Source organism: Vanessa tameamea, chromosome 23 (assembly GCF_037043105.1).
Source record: "Vanessa tameamea isolate UH-Manoa-2023 chromosome 23, ilVanTame1 primary haplotype, whole genome shotgun sequence".
Classification (NCBI taxonomy): domain Eukaryota; kingdom Metazoa; phylum Arthropoda; class Insecta; order Lepidoptera; family Nymphalidae; genus Vanessa; species Vanessa tameamea.
Window position 1 is genome coordinate 8,075,609 of NC_087331.1, and position 27,040 is coordinate 8,102,648.

At 31.6% G+C, this 27,040-nt stretch overlaps 1 protein-coding gene across 1 annotated transcript in view; it reads right to left on the bottom strand.

Moving 5' to 3' along the window:
• Nucleotides 1-26,497, bottom strand: part of LOC113397789 (uncharacterized) — a 142,527-nt gene extending 116,030 nt beyond the window's left edge. Inside the window, exon 1 of the mRNA XM_026636252.2 lies at nucleotides 26,292-26,497. The gene's annotated coding sequence lies outside the window, so the exon portion shown is untranslated. The remainder of the gene's footprint in view (nucleotides 1-26,291) is intronic.
• Nucleotides 26,498-27,040: the final 543 nt, after the last annotated feature.

A 27,040-nucleotide genomic window follows, 5' to 3' on the forward strand; every position in this document is an offset into this window, starting at 1 on the left:
TCAAGATATATTTGTATAATATTATATCTTAAGTCTTTTTTACTTTTATACCATGGAAATACAATATAGTATTCGAGATCTATTGGTCGGAGCGTGGCGACAGATTAAGAAATGACTGACAGTGAATACTATTAATCAGTTGGCTTGTTTCCATTATACCATAAATACAAAAAAATCTACAGAAACATTTGACTAGCGATGAAACTTTCACACTACTCTGTCACACTAAATAACTTCTTGTGTTTAACACTGGTATAGAAAGTGTTTCAAAGAGAAACGCTCCTCAAATGGAGTGCCATTTTGTATTTAGCCTTTGTTTTAAAGCGACATCGTCATTTAGTTTAGAGGTCGTCCTTTTGTTTTGTTTTTGCTTAAAATTTCTAAAATTTTCTTTGCCTTTTTAATGGTACTTAAATCGCTGTGTGGCGTAAAACAAAAAGCCCTGTGACTCTTTTGTTACAAAAACGATTTACATGTGGCTTTTTAAAAAATTAAGATTCTTCGTAGACTATATCTTCATATACGAATATATTTTTTTTATAATATAGTATTTTGAAATAAGTTATTCTGTGATGTAAGTATACCTATATATAGTATATGAATGGGTTTTGTTAACTTATATATTATTATTATAATTTAAAATTTTCATACAGGAAATATTTATATATACAGATAGAAATGACAAAAACTGACTTAGTATAAGAAAAATATTAATCTTTTGAAGATATTTATTCCATTACAACCAGGAAGGAAAAGCTTGCAATCATACAAAATCTAGTTAATTTACAGTGAAAATTAAATAATTATATTCTAGATATTTAATATAGTCGCACTTATATATTTTTATTTATATGTATGAGTTTTTTTTTATTATAATTTAAGTAGCCATATTATGAGTCAAATGGGTCTGTGACCACTGAAGATAAGGTTATACTCAAAGACATTGGTGTTGAAAGAAATATTAACCATTATGTAAATAACCAATGCACTTGCAATCGTAGAAACTGGGATGTTATGTCCCTTGTGCCTGTAGTCACACTAGCTCACTCACCCTTCAAACCGGAACACAACAATACTTTATTCCTGCTTAATAAATATGACTCATCCATTTAATAAGTAGGCTGTATCCAAGCAGGCTTGCACAAAACCCTACCATCAAGTAAAGAATTAGTAGTAAGTTATTTTTTTTTACATTAAATAAAGTTTTGATCCAGTAATAAACATAAATGTCATGTCAATAAAACATCGATAAATAAGACTTAGCATCACTAAATTAAATACTAGAGATGTAGCTGATGTGGTGTTGATTTTAATGCTGGATTAATAACCAATTCAATTGCATTTATTCAATATACTCGTTTCAATTCGTAGAGAAGGGTAACTATTGAATTTCATGACGATCCAAAAGTACTTTTATGTTTTTTTTTTTTTATATTATCCGGGTAGACCTATGACTCTACTCCACCTGATGTTAAGTGGAAGTTGAGTCCAAACGCGAAGACGACTAGTAATCAGCAAGGGTGAGCTGCACTAGAAGCCGTGGCCATGTTGTACAAAGTATATTTTGATTTAATTACTAATATTTTTTTTTACATTGGCAGCCTGTAAATTTCCCACTGCTGGGCTTAGGCCTCCTCTCCCTTTGAGGAGAAGGTTTGGAGCATATTCCACCACGCTGCTCCAATGAGGTTTGGTGGAATACACATGTGGCAGAACTTCGTTGAAATTAGGCACATGTAGGTTTCCTCACGATGTCCTAACCTAACCTAACCTAACCACTGGTCCATCTCGTCTCACTAATACTTTAGGTCTGATAAAATTCATTTTGACTATAAACCAACTAAACTAATAGTATACAAAGGTATTAATACGAATGTTGTAAACGACAAACTAACAAACTCGAATGTACATAAAAAAAGTTCAAGAAAAAGTGATCTTCATATTTGAGTGTTAATGACATAAAAGCGCTGAGTCAATTTTGAACTTATCTTAGAATTGTGGAAGTAAATATTGATGTGTCATATCTAAGAAACCTTTTAATGGATTAATTTCGTGTGACTTTCTTTGCTTTTAAGTAAGATAATGTTTAATTTAAGAAACAATGAAGTCTTGTTTGGTTTCCTTTGAGAATAATTCAAGAACTTTGTTGTTAGTAACATAGTATGTTTTTTATGTATATATATGTATGTTTTAAGTAATTGTCGCTTTATTATATACCAATGGGCCACCTGATGGTGACCACTGCCTGCGCTTTATGAAATTTTAACCATTTCTTACATAACCAACGTGCCTCTAACCTTGAGAACTGAGATGTTAGGTCACCTGTGCCTGTCGTTATACTGATTCAATAATCCTTAAAGTTGTATTCCGGATGCAACAATAAATAGTATTGCTGCTTTGCGGTAGAAGGACTTACAACCAAGCCTTCCAAATAGAACAGATTAATTAAAGTTTTTGTATGATATATTTGTCTATTTATAAATATATAAGTGAGGCGATGTAAATAAGTATTTTAGATGAGAGTCTTTGGTTTGCACTTTGCGGTTTGAACAGTTTTGCAAATATTATAAAACTAGATGTAAAACCTGCTTCGCTCGGGTAATATAAAAAAATAAAATATATACGGTTTATCATTTATTAATAATTTATTATTGATAAGCACTTACTAAACGCACCCGTAAACGTCAAACATGACGCCCGTTGAAATTCGTGTCATTGTTATGGATTTATTATCGAAGTATCTGGATTATATGTTTTTTTATGATTCAAAAAAAACACAAAACGATTTCTATTTACAAATCATTGTACTTTGTTATTTAACTACATAGAATAAAAAATACATAGGCGTATTGTAAGATGTGTCACAGTACGAGCGAATAGATCGCTTAGCTCGATAGTACAAATATTTAATTCAAATTTCGAATTAAACGTTTAAATAAACATTAACCAATAAATACATTTAAAATTCATGTTTGAGAAGTATTATATTAATGATAAGATCTAGCAGTTAGTAATCGTTGATGTTAAAAACAGGACGCACAATTTGTACGTGATATAATTGAATTTATTGATTGATAAAACGAGTAGCTACTGAGTTTCTTGCCGATTCTTCCCAGTAGAATCTACATTCTGTAACCTTGTAAAATTATGATTTCGATGTAGCTGTAAGAATATTCTCAAATAAAGTCGAAGAGTGCTATTCTTAAGAAGTCTTTAATGCCTTTGAGTAAAGTATATTTTGGTATTCATTGACTATAATATAATTTATAAGCTACTATATAACCTTAAGTTTATGATCAGCTCGTATTATATTCTGACAGTTGAAAAACGGTAAAATAGTTTTTAAATCAGTAATTTTATTTTACACCAGTTCACTGACCGTTATATTGTAGTTAAAAATAAACAAGTCGAACACATTTTAGTTTGAAATAAATTGTAACAACCAAATACAGCCGAACAGATAAATAGAGCCGAGATGCCCCAGTGGTTAGAACGCGTTCATTTTAACCGATGATTGCGGGTTCAAACCTTGGCAAGCACCATTGAATTTTCTCTCTCGAGCTCAGTGGCGAAGGAAAACATCGTGAGGAAACCTGCATGTGTCTAGTTTCAATGAAATTTTGCCACATGTGAATCCACCAACCCGCATTGGAGCAGCGTATATATGCTCCTGAACTTCTCCTCAAAGGCCTTAGCCCAGCAGTGGGAAAATTACAGTGTTACTATCATATTATATAACATACTTAAATAAACTATGATTCGCCTCCATGTTCACTTGTTTACTTGATACCTTTGCTTAGTCACCGTCCGTTAAATCGTGCTTTGCAATCATCACTTCCTAACACTAATTTCATAACGTTATTATTATTAAAAAAAAAATAACAACACGATTTTATATTGTATGTTTTTTGTTAATACCATCATGTTTTATTATTAATGAAAAAAAAATCAACAATACGCTTAAGTCATCCATCGATTGTTTCGTATCTATAAATGTGACTGACAGACAGATGTAATTTGATGATATAACGCAGGCAAATAAAAAATATCTCTTTATATTGAAGTCGAAAAAAATACTAAACGAGATGAAGTCTAAAGCTGCGGTCTTGTTTCTAGTGTTTCAAGGTGTGCAACCTTGGCAATGAGATGATCGCCTCCAGACTGTTTCAAATAACTAAACTATATTTTTTTGTTATTGTATGAAAACAATAGTTGTGAAATATGACGTTATAAAATCCCACTGAGTTCCTTTCGCTATTTCCGAACCGCCATTCCGAATAAATGTAACGCTTCTATATTTAATAAAGACTTTACGAACGGTTTTATGCCATAAATAAACGTGACCTTTTCTTGTGATGCTTAATTAAAAAATAAAAAACTGCTACACCAATGTACACAAAACTCACACTAGAATAGGTAACGCGTTTCAAAGAAGGTTTTAGTTAAATAATCTATACTAATATATAAAGCGGAAGAGTTTGTTTGTTTGTTTGTTTAAACGCGCTAATCTCAGGAACTACTGGTCCGATTTGAAAAATTCTTTTTTTGTTGAATAGTCCATTTATAGAGGAAGGCTTTAGGCTATATAACATTACGCTGCGACCAATAGGAGCGCAGCGACAGTGAGAAATGTTGCAAAAACGGGGAAAATTATTCACATTTATGGACTTTCGATGCGTGCGCAGCATAAACGTTTTAAGTTACTCAAAAAATGTGTATGAAAGATATATTCCTCTTTTAATAATAAAAAAAAGTCCGTGACACTATACGTCTATTTGTTAAGAGTGTGCTAGCAGGCGGGGCGCGGCGGCGGATGAGGGGGAGGCGGGTCAGCCCCGCCGCCGCGCTCGCCACTCTCACCCGCGGGTGTAGTTCTGCGAAGTAACAATGCACATAACGACTTAAAAAAATTAACATTCTTAATAGTTAAATTATTTATCAAAATTAGGTTTTGTTATTAGCTTATTTGCTCATTATTTTTTATCGTTTAAAATCGATTACATTTAAATCATAATCTGCTGTAGTTTTAACTTACGATATAAGATAAAATTTCAATGAACATTCCTTCGTACTTTGCAAGTAAACAATTCAAACGTTTCACAGTATAAATAAGGTATAAAAATTACATTACACACGTAAAAAAGTTCAAAATGGCGAGCGATACTTTCACCGATGCAGATTAATCATCACTGAGAAAATAAATTATATAATAAACAAATAAGCAAATAGGTGAATATCGTTTAAAATGACTACACAAATAAATTAGTGGTTCAATATTTCAAGTAATTTCTATTACGTTCAAGCATATTCAACACGGTTGTACTATAATCACCTTATGAAATAATAACACCAAAGGAGAAACAATCTAAACTTCTTATTGTTCGGTTTGTTTATCTTATTACGTTTAAGTTAATATTGTTTGTTTTCAACCGACTTCAAAAAGGAGGAGGTTATCAATTCGTCTGTATTTTTTTTTTTTATATGTCTGTTACCTCATAACTTTTCACTGGATTTTGATAATTTTTTTTTGTTTGAAAGGTAGTGCTTTCCGTGGGGCCCCATTTTAATTTTATCCTGTTACGATGATGGTATCCTTATGAAAACGATATAAGTCTTAAATGTGCATTATGTATGTGCGCGATAAATAGGTGAATAACTCAAAATTGTGCCAACCAATTTTAATGATTCTTTTTTTATTATAAAGGATATACTTCAAGGGTACTATGGTGAAAGTTTGGTAAGGTTCTGAGCATAGGATCCATGACAAAGTAACGGTACGCAAGGGAACGGAACAATTCTAAGGAGCACGTTAGCGATACTCGGCCGAATCTTTTAGAAACAAAAATTTTGACAAAAAAAAACCGACTTCAAAAGAGAAAAAAAATAATATGCTCTAAAAAGTAAAAAATAATTGCTTATTATTCTACAACTTAATAATCAAGTAACTTATTCTACTTACCAATATGTAGGTACGTTCTGTGTTTCCACGCAAGGAGATAAGTATGTACCTACCCACTTTAAATCTAACTTAACACAAACCTATGAATAACAAACAATGATCACAATATTTTTTATTTTACATAAAATGAAATTAAAAATATTTAGACTATTTAAAAGTCAGCAAAGTTATTACGATAACATATTATAGTTAAAATTATTGTTATTTTTGGAGGCGGTGTCAGCCAAGGTAGGTTTGTAAACATATGATATACTCCAAATTTGTAAATCTGGTCTATGGATAAATACACTTCTTCTTGATGTTTTTTTAAACCCTATACGTACATAGTGGTCCTATATAATGACAGAAATTGGAATCAAAATTGAGTGTTTAAGCAAACATGTCTACCGTAAGGTATTACAATTCATGAACTTTTCTCCTAATCCAAGACAAAGAAAAGTCATTCAGATTTACTATTACATTTCCTGTTGAACGTTTTGTTTGTTTTGGCAGAGTATGAATTTTGTTTGTGATTTATTTATTTACAATTGACTTTTTCTTTTGTCTTACATCCAGATGTCGATACACCTGCATCGAATTGTTAACAAAAAAAATATTCGCAATCGTACACTATTGTACAATATTTCTTTTATGTTTAAGAAAAGGGTTGTCATAATTGACCGTATAACAATAAGCAATAAAAACACAGATGTTGGTAATTTATTTAGACAAACTTTACCGCTAATTTTAAGAGGAACTAGAGCAGACATTGTAAGGTCTTGCCTTAAAAGTTCACCGTTATGGAAATTTGTCCATACCTTAAAACTATCTACGAATATGAGAGCACATTTGGGGGGAGGAAGTACAAATTTTCCTTCAAAGTTACTTTTAATAGGAGATGGAAAAGTACCTCATTCTGAAAATAAAATTGAAATTGATCGCGATTTAGGAGAAAAAGTGACTAGCATAGAGGATTTAATATCAAAAGTTTACCCTAATATCGTCGAAATAGAAAATAAAGATTACCAATGGATGTGTCAAAGGGCAATATTGGCGGCGAGAAATAGTAGCGTTGACGAAATTAACGACCTAATTTTAACCAAACTTCCAGGCGATATAACTACCTACACATCTATTGATAATGTAATGGATCAAGAAGATGCTGTCCATTACCCGCAAGAGTTTCTCAATTCTTTAAACCCGAGCGGCCTTCCACCACATTCCCTGAAGTTAAAAATAGGTGCTGCGATAATTTTACTCAGAAATCTTAAACCACCAAATTTATGTAACGGGACCCGCCTTCAAGTAAAATTCCTTCGCAATAACGTGATCGTTGCAACAGTTTTGACTGGTCCGGCAGTTGGTCAAACAGTGCTTATACCTCGCATCCCAATGATTCCAAATGATTTACCTTTTAATTTTAAAAGAATTCAATTTCCCATTAAGTTATCTTTTGCCGTAACCATTAATAAATCACAGGGCCAAACATTTAAACACGTAGGAATCGATTTACGTCAAGACTGCTTTTCACACGGCCAACTATATGTCGCGTTGTCAAGATCGGGTTGCGGGCAAAATCAGTATGTTCTTCTACCACAAGAAAATAAAACTAAAAATATAATCTAGGCTGAAGTACTGTAAAAAATATTATTAAATCTTATTGACGATTATAATAACAAAAACCGACGTGAGCAATCAAAATCGTTTGAATCATGATAGTGTTTCCGACAACTACGCGAACGAAGTCGCGGGCACAGCTAGTATTATTATATAATAACAGATAAGATTAAATACAATTTTTCAGAGGATTTTTTTTCTCTTTTTATTTAATCCGAACGACTAATAATCCAGTACTTATAATATCAAAGTGACTTTAATAAACCGGCTCACTCACCATTCAGACAAAGAATGGTTATTATTGTATTAATGCATGACTTATTTTTTGTTAACGAGTTAACTAGCGATTAATAAATATAATAAATAATAAATATTGGACAACATCACATACATTACTCTGATCCCAATGTAAGTAGCTAAAGCACTTGTTATGGAAAATCAGAAGTAACGACGGTACCACAAACACCCAGACCCAAGACAATATAGAAAACTAATGAACTTTTTCTACATCGATTCGTACGGGAATGACTGAACGAATGAATGACTTATACAAGTGCTCCGCAGATGAATACAAGTGCTTTTAATGCCAATGTTCTGGTATGAATGGTGAGTGAGCCGGTGTATTAAATACAAATAAAAATATATCGTCAATGCAATCGTGTCAAATTTACTTAAAAAATACTTAAGCAATTTATTTATAAATAAGCCGATTTTGATGAAGTTCGAAATTAAATTCGAAACTAGTTTTGACTTCATTATAAATTCATCATTTACATAAAAAAAACCTATTATCATTAGCAACAATCAGTGAGGCCAAATGAGATCATTTCGAAGTCATCAATCATATTTCGATACATCAATCAATTTGTACCCTTGGACCACCACCCACCATTGTATTGTTGAACTGCCTCGTAGGACCAGTGGCTAGGTTATAAGGACGCGGACCCAGACCATGGGATCAAATCCCAGGTTTTTTTTTTTACTTTCAAATAGATATGTGGACGTAGAAAGCACCGCCCTAGTAGACATTGGCACTGTATCCGAGCCGAGATGGCCCAGTGGTTAGAACGCGTGCATCTTAACCGATGATTTCGGGTTCAAGCCCAGGCACGCACCACTGAATTTTCATGTGCTTAATTTGTGTTTATAATTCATCTCGTGCTCGGCGGTGAAGGAAAACATCGTGAGGAAACCTGCATGTGTCTAATTTCAACGAAATTCTGCCACATGTGTATTCCGCCAACCCGCATTGGAGCAGCGTAGTGGAATATGCTCCAAACCTTCTTCTCAAAGGGAGTCGAGGCCTTTAGCCCAGCAGTGGGAAATTTACAGGCTGCTAATGCTAATGCTAACCATTCCTAACATACCAAAGCCATACAAATGTTGGGTTGAATAGCAGCATGGAGTTGAAGTCCAAGATCCAAGTTATTCAGTCGAGACGACGCAAAGGTTATTTATATCATTCTGATTTACTTTTACTATTCATATACAATTGACGTAGATTGATATTATTTAAGACGTGTACAAATATGTCTTATTCAAAGTCGTCCACTTTCGCTCGGAACGTAAATAATTATTTATAACCAACATCGAAAGCCATCAAATAATTACCTACTGTAAATATTATCCTCGAAGTAATTATTTGTCCGATAAATCTTAATAGAGAAACAAAACTGCACATGCTTTACGTTGTTAATGGCTAACCGCGCATCGAACCCAGTACCATCAATTGCTGAGACAGGGTAATTACCACTAATGCGTTGGTATGCTATCATTGGTAGGGGGAATTCGAGATATGCTGTGCGATTAATTTTAATTCAAACACCGCTTCGTACTAGTATAATAGACATAGTAATACGGTATAACTCCTTACTTTGTTTATTTCATTTCGATGATTGTAGAAATTATTAATGAACTAGTAATTGACCGTGTCTTATTCCGCGTGTGAGGAGTTGAAGGTATTATGTATTTAGGTATTGTATGGCCATAGGGTTCGAAAATTAACATGAATGTAACAAATAAATAAATAAACTAAACCATTTATAATATACTATCTGTGCCCGCGACTTCGTGCGCGTTTGAATTTAACAAATAAATTACTCCTTATTACATCAGCTATCTGCCAGTGAAAGTCCCGTCAAAATCGGTCCAACCGTTCCAGAGATTAGCCGGAATAAACAGACATATAGACAAAAATTGAAAAAAAAAGGTATATTATATAATATGCATTTAGTAAAAAGCCGTTATTTTAATATTACAAACAGACATCCAACTTTATTATATGTATAGATTTAGGACTGGTTTAATCTGCGAATTAACCCCCTGTAATCACTTTTACCCCCTAGAGGGGTGAGTAAAAAAAAAGCCTTCCTTCCCTGGGACCGAAAACATACCAAATTTGAAGAGTTAATGGACAGAGTTACATTCGCATATGTAGAGAGATATCAGTACAGACAGACATAGTGAATAATACTTTGAAGATAATTAATTAATATATTTTCTCATTAGTTCCAGTCTCAGCTCACATTGCCGAGTTCCGATTTGAAGAGTAAGTGAGAAACAACAATGACAGTAATAATTGTTATTTTACATAGTAAACACTTTAGGGACCACTGAATTTTCATGTGCTTAATTTGTGTTTATAATTCATCTCGTGCTCGGCGGTGAAGGAAAACATCGTGAGGAAACCTGCATGTGTCTAATTTCAACGAAATTCTGTCACATGTGTATTCCACCAACCCGCATTGGAGCAGCGTGGTGGAATATGCTCCATACCTTCTCCTCAACGGGAGAGGAGGCCATAGCCCAGCAGTGGGAAATTTACAGGCTGATTATGTTATGTTATGTTATGTAAACACTTTACAATTATCGTCCTTCTGCGTTCAAGTTCAACGTCCCTTATCAAAGTAATGTCTTTGAAATTAAATTATATCGTAATTTTCTTTAATATCTCTTGTTATATTAAATTACTGGCGACCCGCTACGGGTGCAATGCTGATACGCATACTAAATATATATATTATGATATCGGTAGGCGGACGAGCAAATGGGCCACCTGATGGAAAGTGGTCACCGCCCATAGACAATGGCGATGTAAGATGTATTAACCATTCCTTACATCACCTATGCGCCACCAACCTTGGGAACTAAGATGTTACGTCCCTTGTGCCTGTAGATACACTGGCTCACTCATCCTTCAAACCGGAAGACAACAATACTGAGTACTACTGTTTGGCGGTAGAATATCTGATGAGTGGGTACCTACCCAGACGGGCTTGCACAAAGTAAAGATCGGTACAATTAAATATAACTATTCGAACAACAATTACACGAAGACGATTTTTTAAATACTATGCAATGAGCCTTCAAGGTTGTGCCACTTGAAATATTAAATTGTTTTATTCATTTATACATAATTTACTTTAAAAAAAAAGGCGACAAAAATATAGCGACCAAGTAAATATATACTACAGAAAGTCTTACAACTTTTTTGTCGCAATGTAAGCGCAAAAAAATATATTTATTTACGACATCACTTTATAAACCTCTACTACTCGTATATTTTTATAAATAAATATTGGACAACATCACATACATTACTCTGACCCCAATGTAAGTAGCTAAAGCACTTGTGTTATGGAAAATCAGAAGTAACGACGGTACCACAAACACCCAGACCCAAGACTTTTTCTACATCGACTCGGCCGGGAATCCAATCCGAGACCTCGGAGTGGTGTACCCATGAAAACCGGTGTACACACTACTCGACCACGGAGGTCGTCATATTCTGCATGTATACTTATAAACCTTCCTCTCGAATCAATCTATCTATTTAAAAAACCGCATCAAAATCCGTTGTGTAATTTTAAAGATCAAAGCATACATAGGGACAGGCAGCGGTAAACGACTTTGTTTTATACTATGCAATGATTTATAGCTTAGTATTTACAAATTCATGTCCAACGTTATTTTAAATCAGTATCTTCACCAATAAGAATCAATTTGATAGTTTTAGTTAATAATAACATGGTCGTATCTACTCAAATTTGGGTCAAGTGTTGGAAATTAGGACTTTCACAACGAAATCCATTTAGATTAATCAATTTTATCAAAATATAATATTAGGTTATCGAGTGACACAATTTCCCAGTAATATTGATAAGATAAATATTTATCGACGGAGATTTTAAAATATTGATAATAATTCCATTTCTAATATATATATAATGTTTAAATTATGAGATATTTTATGCGAATATGTTCGACATACTAAATTGTTTAGCGTTTCGGATGAAATAGTAACTAGAGATATGTTGCCATAATTTCGCACAAGTGGGCAAAATTTCCACGATGCTTCAATAAGCGTTAGTGGTATATGATCACATGTACTATAATTTCATCTGAATCCTGTATTTAACTCATTTAATTAATTATGAGATAAGTTATAACACAAATTAAATGTAATATGTTGGGTAAGTACCCGTCGAATGAATAAATAAGACCGTTGAAACTAATAATTTTAGCTTTAAAATTTAATGGACGCTAACAATAATCAAGAATCTCTGAATCGTCATTAAACAGAATTAAATGGAAACGGAAATAACCAGTAAGAAACTCAGTGATTACTATATTCGACAAATGAAATTACAACATCGACTACCAATATTCATTTAAAGTAACGAGTGAATATTCTCCATTTATGTCAATGAGAACTACTTCACTTTATACCAGACGCAAGACTCAGGAGACGTAGCATTTTAATTTTAACGGTTTACGGCTGAGTAACTGTGCCTTACATTTATATCTATTGTATAATATGCATAATCCGATATGCTGAACATTAAGATATTTTAATAATATCGCAACACAGGATAAATACTCGGTTTTTAGGACAAAGCCTTCAAAATATTCGAGCAATAAATAATCCCAATTGTCTAGGAATATCATTTAGTATCCAATACGACAGTATACGTACACTGTTCAGGGAGAGCTTCTGATATTGTGATACATCAGTCAACGTCTATTGCTACCAAAAATGATAAGGATTATATTTAAAGATTAAGATTCAATTAAATGGTCTGCTAAATCAAGTCTGATTGAGGTCGTTAATGATATTAATATCAAATTAAAGTGCAATAAAGAAACAGTAGGTAATGTACTGGACAAGTACCTTATTTAATTTTATCTCATTAAGCCAAGCACAATAGTCAGACCTTCAGAGAAAAGGTCTCCAAATTCAACAGTTGATTAGTCAGCAACTAATAAAGATACGATCGAATGATAAATTACAGTCCTAAGAGCTTTAAAACATTTAAATAAAATTGAATATAAAGATGAACTAATAATAGCGCTAAACGCTTAACAATCAAATGTTAATAATAATACAATTAAGCAATCGTGAGCACATATTTTCATATGGCTTGAATTTTTTATCGATAAGAGTAAAAACCGAAGGCAAATTATAAGATCCATTGTTATATTCAAATCGTTTGAACTATTAAACTTGACCTTTAAATTCAGCATCTCATAATCGGCATCCGCAAATTCTCATTGAGATAATGTTTTTCTGCATTCTTCTTTAAATTATTTGGTATTATATTATATACAATTCTCTTGGTTTGGAATTTTTAATTGTTAAAAAGATTGTTAGGAAATTTGTAAATGTCGTTTGATCCTTAGGTCCAGGTTTTAAGTCCCGGGTCGGATGAGATAAAGTTATTAGATTTTGCTATCGAAGAAATGTTGGCAATTGTTCGGAATAAATAATTTAGTATCATATACCCATACAGTGAAGAAAAAGAGGGTGAATCGCCATATCAACGTTGCCTATAATGTTTACACTCAAATTCGATGTTTGAAGAAGTTATAATATTTATTTAAACATTTCATTCAAGTTTGTTGTCATAAAAATAACAATTGCATAGAATTGTATTAATAAAAAAATTATACACCTTTATTATATGTGTAAAAGAATTCTTTGTAAAAAAAAACAACTTGTTGATTGATGAGACTGAACATAAATCAAATCTGAGACAAGTCAGATGCGTCCCGATTTATTCAAAACCCATTATTATACTATGGTTATCTACTGAGTAATGACTTTCGTTATTATACAGACAAAACATAGTTGACGATCGATCGGAGAAAACTGCAACTGGATCCTGGACTATATCGAAATTGGAATCAAAATAAGTATTGGTAAAGTTGGATTTTGCAAGCACTTTCAATTGTCAATTAAATATATCGGTAACTCATCGTTCTGATATGTTTATACGTCACAACTTTTCGCTTTTTAAGAACAAGATTGAATTTATTTAAGATGAATCAGTGGTAAACATTTTTTCGGGAATAAAATAGTTTAATCAGATCAAAAAAAAAATATATAGGTTACCCAATTAACGCCTTATTATTTGTGGATAAGATTTATATTACTTTGTTACTTAAAAATATCTGCATATGACATTTTAATATTAAAACAAATGAGTTGTTTTTTTGTAATAATTCGAAAATAATTTTAAATTGTATGCAGTCTAATAATCGTGAGCTTCTTGAAACGGAGGTCATTTCAATATCCTACTGATTTTTGACGTCATTATTTACGCATCATTTTATATTTAAAGGTCATATGAAACTAGGTTTTTTCGCAAGAATTAGTCACACATTTTAATACTAAATTGTTCCCAGAAAAATTACGAAAACACTTCTGGGTACTTTCTATTTTTTTATTTGGATAACAACATTGGTAACGTATATTTGCACAGTTTAGTAACAATTTGACTATTATAAGGTTATTCTACTAAATAAAGATGGTCACAACTGAGCATACCCAAGGGACGTATTTTTATTATCTTTGCGATAACTTTCTCATAACCAATTTTAGTCACGGCGGTTGTTTTTAAAATACCAATATAATAAGTTATTGTGTATAACAGCGAAAAAAAAACGACTCTCAATTCCCTCAGTCTAATAATCCCATAGAACGCCTATCATGATATATACCATAATGACTTCGGCCAGCGCCCCAACGGTTGCACTTGCTTTTGAATGAGGTTTGGGAGATAAAATGCTTCCCACTTCCAGAACTCAGGAACTTTTATTTGCCCGACCTTGGGCTTGAGTCTAGAATCATGGTATCTAAGGCTTTACAGACTAGTCTCTAGATCAACGGGATGATAGATGAAATAATATTATAAAATAGCCTTATCTTTGAACGTTTATATATTATTATATAATATTTTATGTTTGTTGGAGCTTATTCGCATATATGTAGTCGTCATATAAATGTAAAAGGTTTTGCAAAATTATTCTTTTTCCGAAATGGTCTCCATTTAAATTTCGAAAGGATCTGTTGGTGAGATTTGGATACAAGCAAAGGAATATTTCAAAGATGCCAGCATCAATCGCGATTGCTATATTATTGCTGTATGCTATCGAAATTTGTTTTATTTTTTTCAAAATATTTTATAATATACAACTTGCTAACAACCTAAGATTTCTCGTAAAGCTTAATTTATTATGAAGCATGAGACCATAGACATGGAAAGAAGTTTTAACCATTCCCTACATCACCAATGCACCACCAAACTTGGAACTAAGATGTTATGTCCCCTTGTGCCTGTAGTTAAACTCAATCACCCTTCAAACTACAACACAAGAATAGTAAGTATAACTGTTGGGCGGTAGAATATCTGATGCCTAGGTAACTAAACCAAGGGGCTTGCACAGAGCCTTACTACCAAGTGAATGGTCAATGTGATTTAAAGTTGGGCTAGTAAGATCCATTTCTCAAAATTTACAATATATAGCTAAATAATCTTAACATCCGTTTAGAAGATTTTGCATATCATGCTGGAATATGATAATAATTAAAAACTCGATCTCCTTGACCTTACAAAGTTTAGTCTATAATCTAATTAAAAAGCATTAATTTTAAATTATAATTCGCTTGGCAAACATTTTATGTGTCAACAAAATAATAAATTTTAAAGTCATTTCGGTTTTTAAGTAGACGGAAGCGAGTTTAAGTCGTAATCGTTAATGGTCAACGTCAATTACCAATGCACTGTTAAAATTTTATGTCTCTGGGTCTATAATTATACTTATTCACTTTCATACTAAAACAAGACGAAGCATTACTAATTGTTGGTAGGTTAACGGGGAAATTGTCAGTTATACCTAACCAGGACTGGGAATGTACCGATATACCTATTATAAGAAATTTAATTGATAATGTTTTTCCTGAAGAACAAGTCAAAACACTGATTTCTATATTTCTAACTTTGAAAATGGTAAAATTTCATACGAAGTATCATCTTCACTAAATCCCTTAGGAGATAAATTTTCTACAGTAGTATATCACTATCATGTTTATGATGATGTCGTCTTGATCAATTTTGCCCTCGGTGGATCTCAAAGGAGATCAGTCAACTACACAGGACAAATTATTGTGCACAAATGTGTGCGCAAAAGCAGGTGCAGTCTCATTATCCGATGGGATGGCAAATTCGACACGACCGGAAAGAGTTGAGGTGCCAACGGACCAACAAAGAGGGACCAACGGCTTTACGTGTTTTCGAGGCGAGTGTATAAACAACCAAACTCAGGCAGACTATGGGTAATTTTTCGATAGAAAAACCTGTTAAATTTTTCTCGGTTCTACTTAAAGTTTGAACCCAGGACCTTCGGATCTGTGGCTTTAATTCTAGCCAATAGACTAAGGAGGCAGACTGTCCTATATTTTCAGTTTCTCTTGATTGTTCTCGGTAGAACATTTCAATATTATTTCAGTTCCATCTACCATCATATCATCCGCTATAGATGTGACCTGTTAGATGGAACTGAAATCAGGTTTTTTTATTAAAAAAAAATACTCATTTCAACAGTATAATGTCGTGCTACAGCATTATTAATACATTTGGTATTTGATATGATATACAATATATTTGCCATTTTCCTTAAATCAGAATACTTGGAAATTTCAATAAAATTTGCTTTAAAGTCGTTCCTTTTGTTCCTGTTTTGTAATTCATCGATTTTTTTAAACTCAATCAAGTAAATTATCATTTAGATGACACATAATTTTAAAGGTAACTGTTTTGTGGTGTTTAAAGTAACTTTTGACCAATTTGATATTTTCGTTATTCTGTGATATAGCAAAATTGTAACTTAATTTGGAAATAGGAATACTGAAACAAAAAAGTTAATATAAAGTACTCAAATAACATTCCACAAATCAATTGAGTCCCTTACATTTTTTTAATTGATTAATTATTAATTAAAAAACAAATCGGCTTTCTTTTTGGGTTAGCCCGAGTTTGACGATGGGGTTTGGGATGCGAAAGCGATCTCGTGGCGCTCGCCGAAAGACGGAGAGGGTACCGCTGGATTTTTAGTGGGTATTCCTGTGTACCGAGGCGCACTCGGCGTACAGTGCACCGGAGAGTCCCACTCCCAACTGAGTTTATCCAGCGAGAAAAAAAAAGGGTTTGACCCCGCAATATTTGTTAAGATTCAACTCTTCTAGCGCTCATCGCCGTTTACGTTTTATTATAAATCATGTATTAAAAATTCTATATTCCATCAACTTAAATAAAATAAAAATACAAAACAATTCCCAGCCTTCCGAAGTTGTCAAGGCATGGATTATTTCCATCCACGTTTGCTATTCATGGTTTCCATGAAGTCGAATGGGTTTTATTATTTTATTTTACATCGTAGTGCATTGCTATTCCTCTCTTGGAATACAATTTCAATTTATCATCGTCTTGTCATTTTAGAATATATTTTTGCTCAATAATAAAATTTGCTATTCACAGTGAATGAAATTCTGAACACGGAGGAACGAATTTATGTTAGACGATTCGAATTTGGAAAACTTTGATGTTTACCATTAACGCTTTATAAAATGTACTACAGATAAAAATTAAGTATAAATGCATGTTATATTTCGTAAAAACAAAAAAAGTCCAGCTTATTCAGGTAGATAGTAATTTTACAAGGAAAATTGGAACATTATGTACTTTGGTATATAGCTGTATAAGTGCAAATATTAATGAACTAGGCAAAGGCAAGCACCGCTGAATTAACACGTATTACATTTAATCCTGTGTTCAGCGGTGATGGAAAACTTCGTGAGGACACATCCAAGTGTTGGATGATTATCTGATGGTCGGATCATCCTCACATGGAAAGGAGTTATTTTTTTAAACAAATTATTTAAACATAGATATAATGTCATGGCATTCTCAGAAGAAACAGACAGTAAATAGTGAAATTAATATAAAGTAAATCAACAATATGAAGAATAAAATAACAACAATGATCAAAACGACACGATATACAAACTTTAGTACAAGGATGACAAAATAGTGTCCTTTGAATTTCTTCTTAAACATAAATTCAAATTTGAATCAAATTTATTCAATATAAACATGCATGATGATATGCACCATACTCATTGGTAAATTAAAAAACAACTAATATTCGGAAATTATAATATTCAAAATTAGCCGATCCGGTGAAAATTTATACGAATTATTAAAAATTTAAAATGTCATAAAAATATATACACAATTTAAATGTAGCATCGACAAATAAAAAAAAAAAAAAACAATCCGTCGAACGTATGTCGTCAATTTTGTGAATGTATTCGGTTATATGAAATTACAAATTATTACGTTTGTGTAAAGATCATTTTCGCATAACAAATAGATAAGCATTTATGATTTTGAAGACGCACCTAATTCTGATGCGATCGGTTTTACTAATTTTGCCGATTTGCCGAGTTGTGTCGTACTATATATGTGTTGGGACATACATGGGAACCAAAGACATATCGATCAACAATAGTTACTTCATATATTTGTATGTCATATTAAAAGTAATAACACAACCTCGAAAGCTGTCAATTAAAAAATACAAATGGGAGAATTACTATTTCAAAATTGCTTTGTTATACCATTATTAAACCATTAAACTAATTGAAGGGAAATTGTGTTAAGGCATTATTAGTGTTAATACATCTCAAAGAGTGTTCTACATCTTTTGTTTTTAATCGATTTCAAAAGAAAGAGGTTTTATGTCGTCCTGTATGTTTATTATGTATACTTTTTTTTTTAATTTACTTTTAATTTTGGTTGTATCAAATTTAAATATTGCAATGTTATAAACATTAATTTTGAAAAAGATTAATAAATAAAATCAAATTATTCATCATTCAAAAAATATACATAATATCTTTGGAAGCATATTGTAAATAAACTTTATTAAAAACATCCCGAAGTCTCGAGCTCCAAGATAAAACATCGGACATATTTTTTTGTCAGAATGGAAACAGTTTCAATAACTTCCAAATAAACTACCTATAGTTTCTGATCAAAGTTTTGATATATATGATTTTAAATATGTTATCGTGTCTAAAGACAGTATCGGGGTTAGTAATACGACTTAGAAAAGGTATTACTGACATTCATCCTAAGATTAGCATATCAGAAGTTATCACGTAAACATTCTTGGTTGTATTGCTTTGTGCGAGCCTGTCTAGGTAGGTACTGCTGACTCTTCATATAATCCACCGGCAAGCAGCAATTCTAAGTATTGTTATGCTCTGTTTGAAGGGTGTGTGGGCCAGTGTACCTACAGACACAAGGGACATAACATCTCAGTTAACAAAGTTGGTTAAAAACTGTGCCAATTTCTATGGCAACCACTTACCTTAAGTTTCCTTTGCCGTTCCACGTTCAAATAAAAAAAAAAAACAATCAAATGTTTTTATATTTTGACATTGACCGGTGAATTTACGCCTTACGAAACCTTATCGAAACGATACGATTATTTTAATGAAACCGGACCAAGGTTAAGATTAGCTTAATTAATATAATTAATTTACGATGTTTTCAAGTTTATGCGAAAAATTTATGTCCTGATTTATGATTGTTGATAAATTTTTGAAAATCGAATTTGTACTAGAAGTTGTTGATGTTTTTGTTTGTTTATAATTTGCAATGGTCGAATACAATACTACTGAAATATAAATAAAATTGATATAATTTTTGTTTATTATTTAAACCAGGCTTTGTGCACGCCTTACTAGGTAGCTTATTTGGGTCCTTATCAGATATTCTACCTTCAAACAGCAATACTTAGTATCGTTATCTTCCGGTTTGAATAGTGAGTGAGTCAGTGTACAGACACAAGATACATATTTTTATTGTTTAATATTTCTTACAGCGCTAATGTATATGGGCCACTTACCATCAGGTATTCTATGTTCAAATACGCATTTATATTTAAATATAATAAGAAGGGAAAACATCATAAGGAACCTGCATGGAGTGCCGGTTGAAAATCTGCCACGTGTTTCGACCTACCTGCATTGGGGCGTGGTGGAGTAAAATCCGAAAAAAAATGAGAGGAGGTCTTACCAAAGTGGGATATTATAAGCTGGTTTTTAATGTATTATAATCATGAGTTTGTATGGATCGTGAGCACGAGGAAGCGTATGAAACACGAATGGGCAAATCGGCCAAGTTTGCGAAACAATGATATAACTAAATACCGTAAAACTGCCAGCACCTGATTGTTTTATTGATTGAAATAAAGCTGGCTGTTGATTGGATATAGCGCGTTATAGCGCTATCACGTGCAGTTTTTATTTGCTGATTTTATTTAAATTTTACTGATTATGAAGAGCTTCGATTCTTGTAAAGGATGCACTATATTTGTTTATGATTATGTATATGATTTGTGAAAAAGTGATTTTTTCCGGTTTTATCCGGTTCAATCCGGTAGCTTTACGTTAAACTTAATTTTGTATAATTACTGATTATTGAGTGATTCAAAAGTGGTTGTAAGGGTATATTTGAATTAAGTATTTTTTTTATTTTGATTTTAATTTTACGGGTAATAAATTGGTCTATCATGCAACAGTAAAATAGCTTGAGTGATATTATGGTAAGATGTAATTTATGACCGTATTAGCAGTTCATTGTGTTGATTCTGTTTTAAAGACTTTACACTTTCAAGCCTCATATCAAGTTAATATTTCGCGTTATAAATATTAATAAATTTTAGTAGCTATTATAATACTTCTCTAAAACTTTCAAAATGTTTTATAATATAAGATTGTATTTATTTATTATCTTGTAAATTTTTTAATCGTATAGTTTTTTTTCGCATAGCTTAACAGTGAATGGTCGACCTTAAAATTAGTTGATGTTAATAAATTATGAGGTAAATAATGTTCCGTGAGATTTGGCCTAGTTCCGCTCGTATTTTTACATGCGATTTTTGTCTGGTTAAGCAATTTTAACCCCGGTACACTTCTGAATGGTGACCGTGTTAATAATTATTATTTTTAAATATTTATAAAAAATGCTCAATAATTAAATTTGATTTGCAATTTTTGAAACACGAATATATATATTTATTTACATCATAAATTAGGTTCGTTTACTTTTTAGGTCAGTATATAAAATTCTCATGATAAAAAAAAAAAGAAAATCTATGCGTGACTAAGAATTTAGAGGTGAAAACGAAGGAGTTTGTACGTTTTGAAAATAATAGTAGAATAAATAGGTTCTTAATAGTTCGGAAAGTCCACTTTATTAAGCGTAAATATATTTAAGCGTCAATCGAAATCCAAGAACCAAACAATGACTCTTCTCAATATATATATAAAAGCGAAATACCACTTCCTGATTAATCACGAAATCTCAGAAACTATAACACGTACAAACTTGAAATTTAGCAGGTAGATTTGCAGATATTAAGCTCCGCTAAGAACGGATTTTTCGAATCTCCATCCCTAAGGGTTTAAACCGTGGTTCGGAAATTTATGTTTTATAAATTTCGTGCGGGTAAAGCCGCAGGTTGAGCTAGTATTTATATATAATAATGATGATGAAATATTTTATATATGTTCTCAATGCGTTCCTAATCTACTCATCCTTCAGTATAAACATTTGATGTTCATCTAGTCGTGCGAAGTCGGGACTAATAGGTAGTTATATAAAATTAATATTAAAACAGTGCCGACTCAGAACTTCTACGACATGCTCAACAATCACATGAAAATAAGGCACGGTAAAAGTGATTGCTCTGAAAGTACTAAAGAAAATTCCGCGACATTAAACGTGTATATCTACCTTGCCGCTAATCTATAGTACTTTTATAAATGCGGAAGTAACTATCTGTCTGTATGTTGGTCTTTCACAACTAAACCACTCAATCGAATTTGATTTGAAGCAAACTTGAACTCCAAGGAAAGACATCGACTTTTATTCCTAACACATGACGAAGAAAAGCCGCAGGCGACAACTTGTATATTATAAGATCTCCTATGTACAAAGTTGCAAATACATGTGATTCTATTTCTGTTCCCTTATGGCTTATACTATCGGGGCTAGTAAATTTTTTCGATAAAACTCCAGTCACCGCAAGTGGGTGGCTCGAATCGTAAATGCTATCGTAATGTAATATTTCTATGTTGTTCATTATTTATTTATAGAAATAGAATCTGAACAATGTTGTTTTTATTGTTAAATAAATTGCTATTAGCGTCTCGTGTATTTATAGCGTTATGTCTTGGTTTTAAATACGAAATATCATTATATAAAATGTTTTATCGTTTTACAAGGGATTTTTTTACAAATTGCCAAGTTGATTTGGATCATGTTTTGCGCGACTGTTGCGATTAAGAGTTGAAATATTAAATTTATTTTTTTAGTGACAGCAACACTTAGTACACACACCACAGTTATTCATGTATAATTATATTGGTATGAATATATACTGATAAACATTTCATAAAATTGTTTTTCTCTGATAATATTATATTAATATTAATAAAATATTATATAATATTAAAATATATATATATATGATAGTATTTACTAATTTATTATAATAAATTGTCATTATTTATGTCCACCAACCAATGCAATAATGTAGTGGGATAAATTATTTTCATCTTAGGTATATTAGTAATGGAGAACGATTCTAAAAAATTCATAGTCATTGTGATAGATCAATGAATCAACATATACCTTTAATTTAGTTTAATTATTATGCACAGAAAATTCCCCAGAATGCAGCAGAAAGCCGAGATATCCTTTGTTATATGATTCACGTCCTTATATTGATATGGATCTGAAGTATAATTCCAAGAAATAATTGTAATAAAATTTTAATCAACCAGCTCTTAGGCTAAGGTCAATGACTCCAAGATCAATTAGTACCTTACAATTACATCGTCTATTTAAATTGCTTTTAATTGTCTGTAAAAAACATACATTACCTATTAGGTTTGTTGTATGAATTGTAAATTATTTATTACTCAAGATAATGGGTTAATCCAGTGGTTCTCAATCCTTTGGGTCTTATGGGCCACAATTACGTATATACTGAATTAAAAATATACATTCGAAATTTGAATTCAAATATCACATCAAAGACAATGATGTTTTTTTTTTGTTATTATAATTGTAATATCTCTGTTTCGAATTATGGGTCCAATTTAAAATTAGTAATTAGATATTTTAATAAAATAATTTAACGACAAATTGTGAGATTATTCCTCTAGATTTGAGCTCGCGATAATGGTTAAAGTTGAATATAAATTCATACGACTTTTGATCCCAATGCAGGTTACGATTTTATTTCAATATAAATTATTTGGACAAATCATATATAATATATTATGTATGTGGTTCACATTCTAACTGATATTATAAATATCAAAGTCGGTCTGTTTTTCGTTTATATCTTAACTCAAAAAATCAAAATATACTTTATTCAATTAGGCTTTTTAAGCACTTTTGAATCGTCATTTAACCCAACTGTATTAAACGTAAATCTACCACCGATCCAAAATATAGATTGTACCGATAAAAACCGGCAAGAAACTTAGTACTTATACATTGTCAGCGAAACAGAAAAGAACATAGGGTATCTAACATCTACCTAACCTATAAATTAATATGGCCAATAAATGAAAGGTTTAGTATCGCAGACTTAATCCTATTAACAGTAATTAGATAAATGAGATTTATTGAATCTTGTATTCTTGTGGTATATAATTTATCCTACAACGATTTTTTCTTTTACAATTAGATTGGACAGGAATATAGGCCACCTGACCGTAAGTGGTCACCATCACCTGTAGTTATTGGCGCAGTAAGAAATATTAACCATCCCTTATGACAGCGAAGTGCCTCCACCATCGGGAATTTAGACTCTTCAAATCGGAACGTAACAATAATATTAGTCAATATTCCGTGTTGTTCACCGTTATAAAATATTTAGTCAATATTAAAATTAAGTACTTTTTAGTTTTTTTAGTTAAAATTTTCTAAGTCACACAATATAATTACAAATCGTTAATTGATTTAAATCATTACCTTTTCATAAAATATTGTATCGAGATCCCGTTAATATATGAAGAAAAAATCTATTAATAGTGCTGTAATAATGTTGATAATTATAGAATTTGTTGCTTTGTTGCGTTAGACAGTTCTCTTATTTAATAAGAGTTTTTAGATTTTTTTAATATTAAAGTTAGTGATAAGTTATTTTATTATTATAACATCCGATCTCATCTCATCCCATAACATATGAGGTTAATAGAGTTTGATTGACAAACAGGCATACAAAAATACTTAATTTTCGCTTTTCTATATCATAATTCCCTGCGACTCCTTCCACGTATTTTTTGGGTACTCTTTATTCTTTATCTTCGTATACGTATATCATTCCTCAGAATGCAATATATATATATATATAATATGTCTTGACTGACTTATTCGTCAAACATCGGTACGATCGTAAGGTTTAGCCGTTATACGGTAACAAAGAGACAGACAGATACATTCGCTTTTAGTATATTAGTCTGATAAGATGGCACACTGATTATTACTGCATTAAGTCGTCAAATATGAGTCACGAAATACTCAATGTAATTACGATTAGATAAAATATAATCACGATAGCTCAATGGTTAGAATTTGCGTATCAGGTGAAGGTCGCGAGTTTAAATTCGAAGAAGAACTTTTTGAAGTTCAGCATTTATATTAATAATAAATCATCACGTAACAGTGAAGTAGATTATGAGTTAATTTGCGTATTGGTAATGTTACATGTGTCACCGATCTATTGTTGAGCAGCGTGGCGGTTTAAGCTCTGTTTTCATGTCACTAATTAAATGTATCTTTGGTCAGTTCAGCTTTGTTACAAAATAATATGAATGTACAATGAAAATTATATGTTACAATAATAACTGGTACAAATTTACGAGAAACGAGATTAACATTGCAAGTGTACATTTTATTAAAGACTCGACCCGGCTTCGCACGGTTGCAGCTTAGTAGTAAAGAAAATCATATGATAGTGATATATTTCATACCCTATACCACTCTGGAAATAATTTAGTTATCAAGTGAAAACATTTTCAGAATATGATCACTAGTTCCAGAGACTCACCCATACATACAAAACCTATTTAAGTTCTTTATAATATTAGTGCAGATTTAATAAATAAAACCTGAATTTATCTCAAGTGAAACCAGCTTCAACTGTTAGTTAATTAAGTTAGTTTCCATTCAAACAAGTTTCGATAACCAAAGTGAAATAAAAGTACTTAAAACCTTGAAAGAATGAACGTCATATATCTATCAGATCATAAAATAAGTCTGTATGTTAGAAGCTTAAACAAAAACAAAAAATATCAACATACGAATTCGAAAAAAGAAGTGTTCTTTTTTTAAATATACCAATGTTATTATATTAATCGCGGTCTAAAGTCATAATGAAACAGCCATTATTAAAAAAAAATTTAAAAGAGAGGGTGACTATACAGAAATCTATGTAGTTTATATCATATATCAATAAAATATAAATTTAATTACATCAATCTCAACGGACACGTAATAGAACCGAATATAAATAAAAACGAATTAAAAAAAAGTTTGTAAATAAATTAAAAAACAAAAACGCAATCACGAATTACATTGGCAATTTTTGTTAATAATTAACTTTATAGCAATAGTGAAACAAGGTGTAAAAAAAAAAGTTCTGGCTGTAACAAGATAGGTCTTTGCCGTAATCATTATTTATAGTCAGATTTAATAACTAAATTTTATAATAACATTCGCGGTCTAAAGTCACCTTACACGACAGTCAAGGTAAAAAAAAAAAAGCAAATTTAAGTTCAGGAGACTGGCTGTAACAAGATAGGATTGAGAAAAAAACTCGCCGAGTCTATTTTAAAATAAATCCGAGGATTGCCTCGTTATATTTGTATTCCGCAAAACACATTAGCGATGCAATTTTTAAATTATGTTTCTTGTTGTTGATTATATTTTAAATAATAACTTATAATTACATACGATTGAACTTATCTTCCGAATTCATTCTTAACGCATTTGTTATTGAAATATCAAAATAATCATCATGATTTACACATTTTAGACATCATTATAAAAAAAAATGATATTCAAAGTTCAAAACTCAAATCAACTTGAGTTTATTACCTTAATAAATGACATAAAATTATAAATACAATAATACTATAAAAAAACAAAACAAAACAAAATCTAGTTTAACAGTGATAGGATTTATCCCGGAAAGCGAAGACCCTGGGGGTTACGAGAATGCCATATCTATAGCGAACAGACAGGCTTAGCTTGTTTTAAATAAAAATGCAATAGTAAACTAACTGTACATACAACGAAATACCACTCACCGAATAACCTAAAAGTATCTTTATGCGGTTCAAAAACCTTTAAACACAAAACTCAAACCAAACACAGGCACAATTAACGTATTGTATAGGTAAATTTATCACTTTAAAACACTTAATTTAAAAATTTAATGATGTACACATGAGTTTAGTCGATTTCGGACGAAATGATACGGACGATGCGACACGTCCGTAACGCGTCAAGTCTCGGAGTATCTGAACTTCTGAAGCGAGTTAAGCGCTTGACCTTCGCTTAATAAAAAGGCAGCTGAGTGAAGTTGGTTAGACCGGTTCGAGTCGTATTCTATCTCTTTCTAACAAACTCAGCTTAGTTTACTTAAATTGCCATTACTCGGAATTATACACTTTTCGATAAATTATACATAACGAAAAAGTTTTATTGCTATTTAAATATTTCTTTGTCCCTTTTTGTTCCGGGGTCATTTATTCTTATAAGGAACGGATATTATATCGTTAATATTTATTTCATTTTAAGTCGCAATTTATACCTAAATATATGACGTATTTTAGTTTGCCCAAATTTGGTGTTATTTATATTTATAATAAGTTTTTTAATATATGCCAAAATACAAGAAAGTAACAGACTATAAATATTCCACGGCTGAACAAAGGCCCCTTTGAGGCTTAGAGCTTATTCCACCACGATGCTCAAATATGGGTTGGTGGATACACATGGTTGGGTGATAAATACATAGGTATTCATTAATAATAATATAATTGCTATTGAAAAC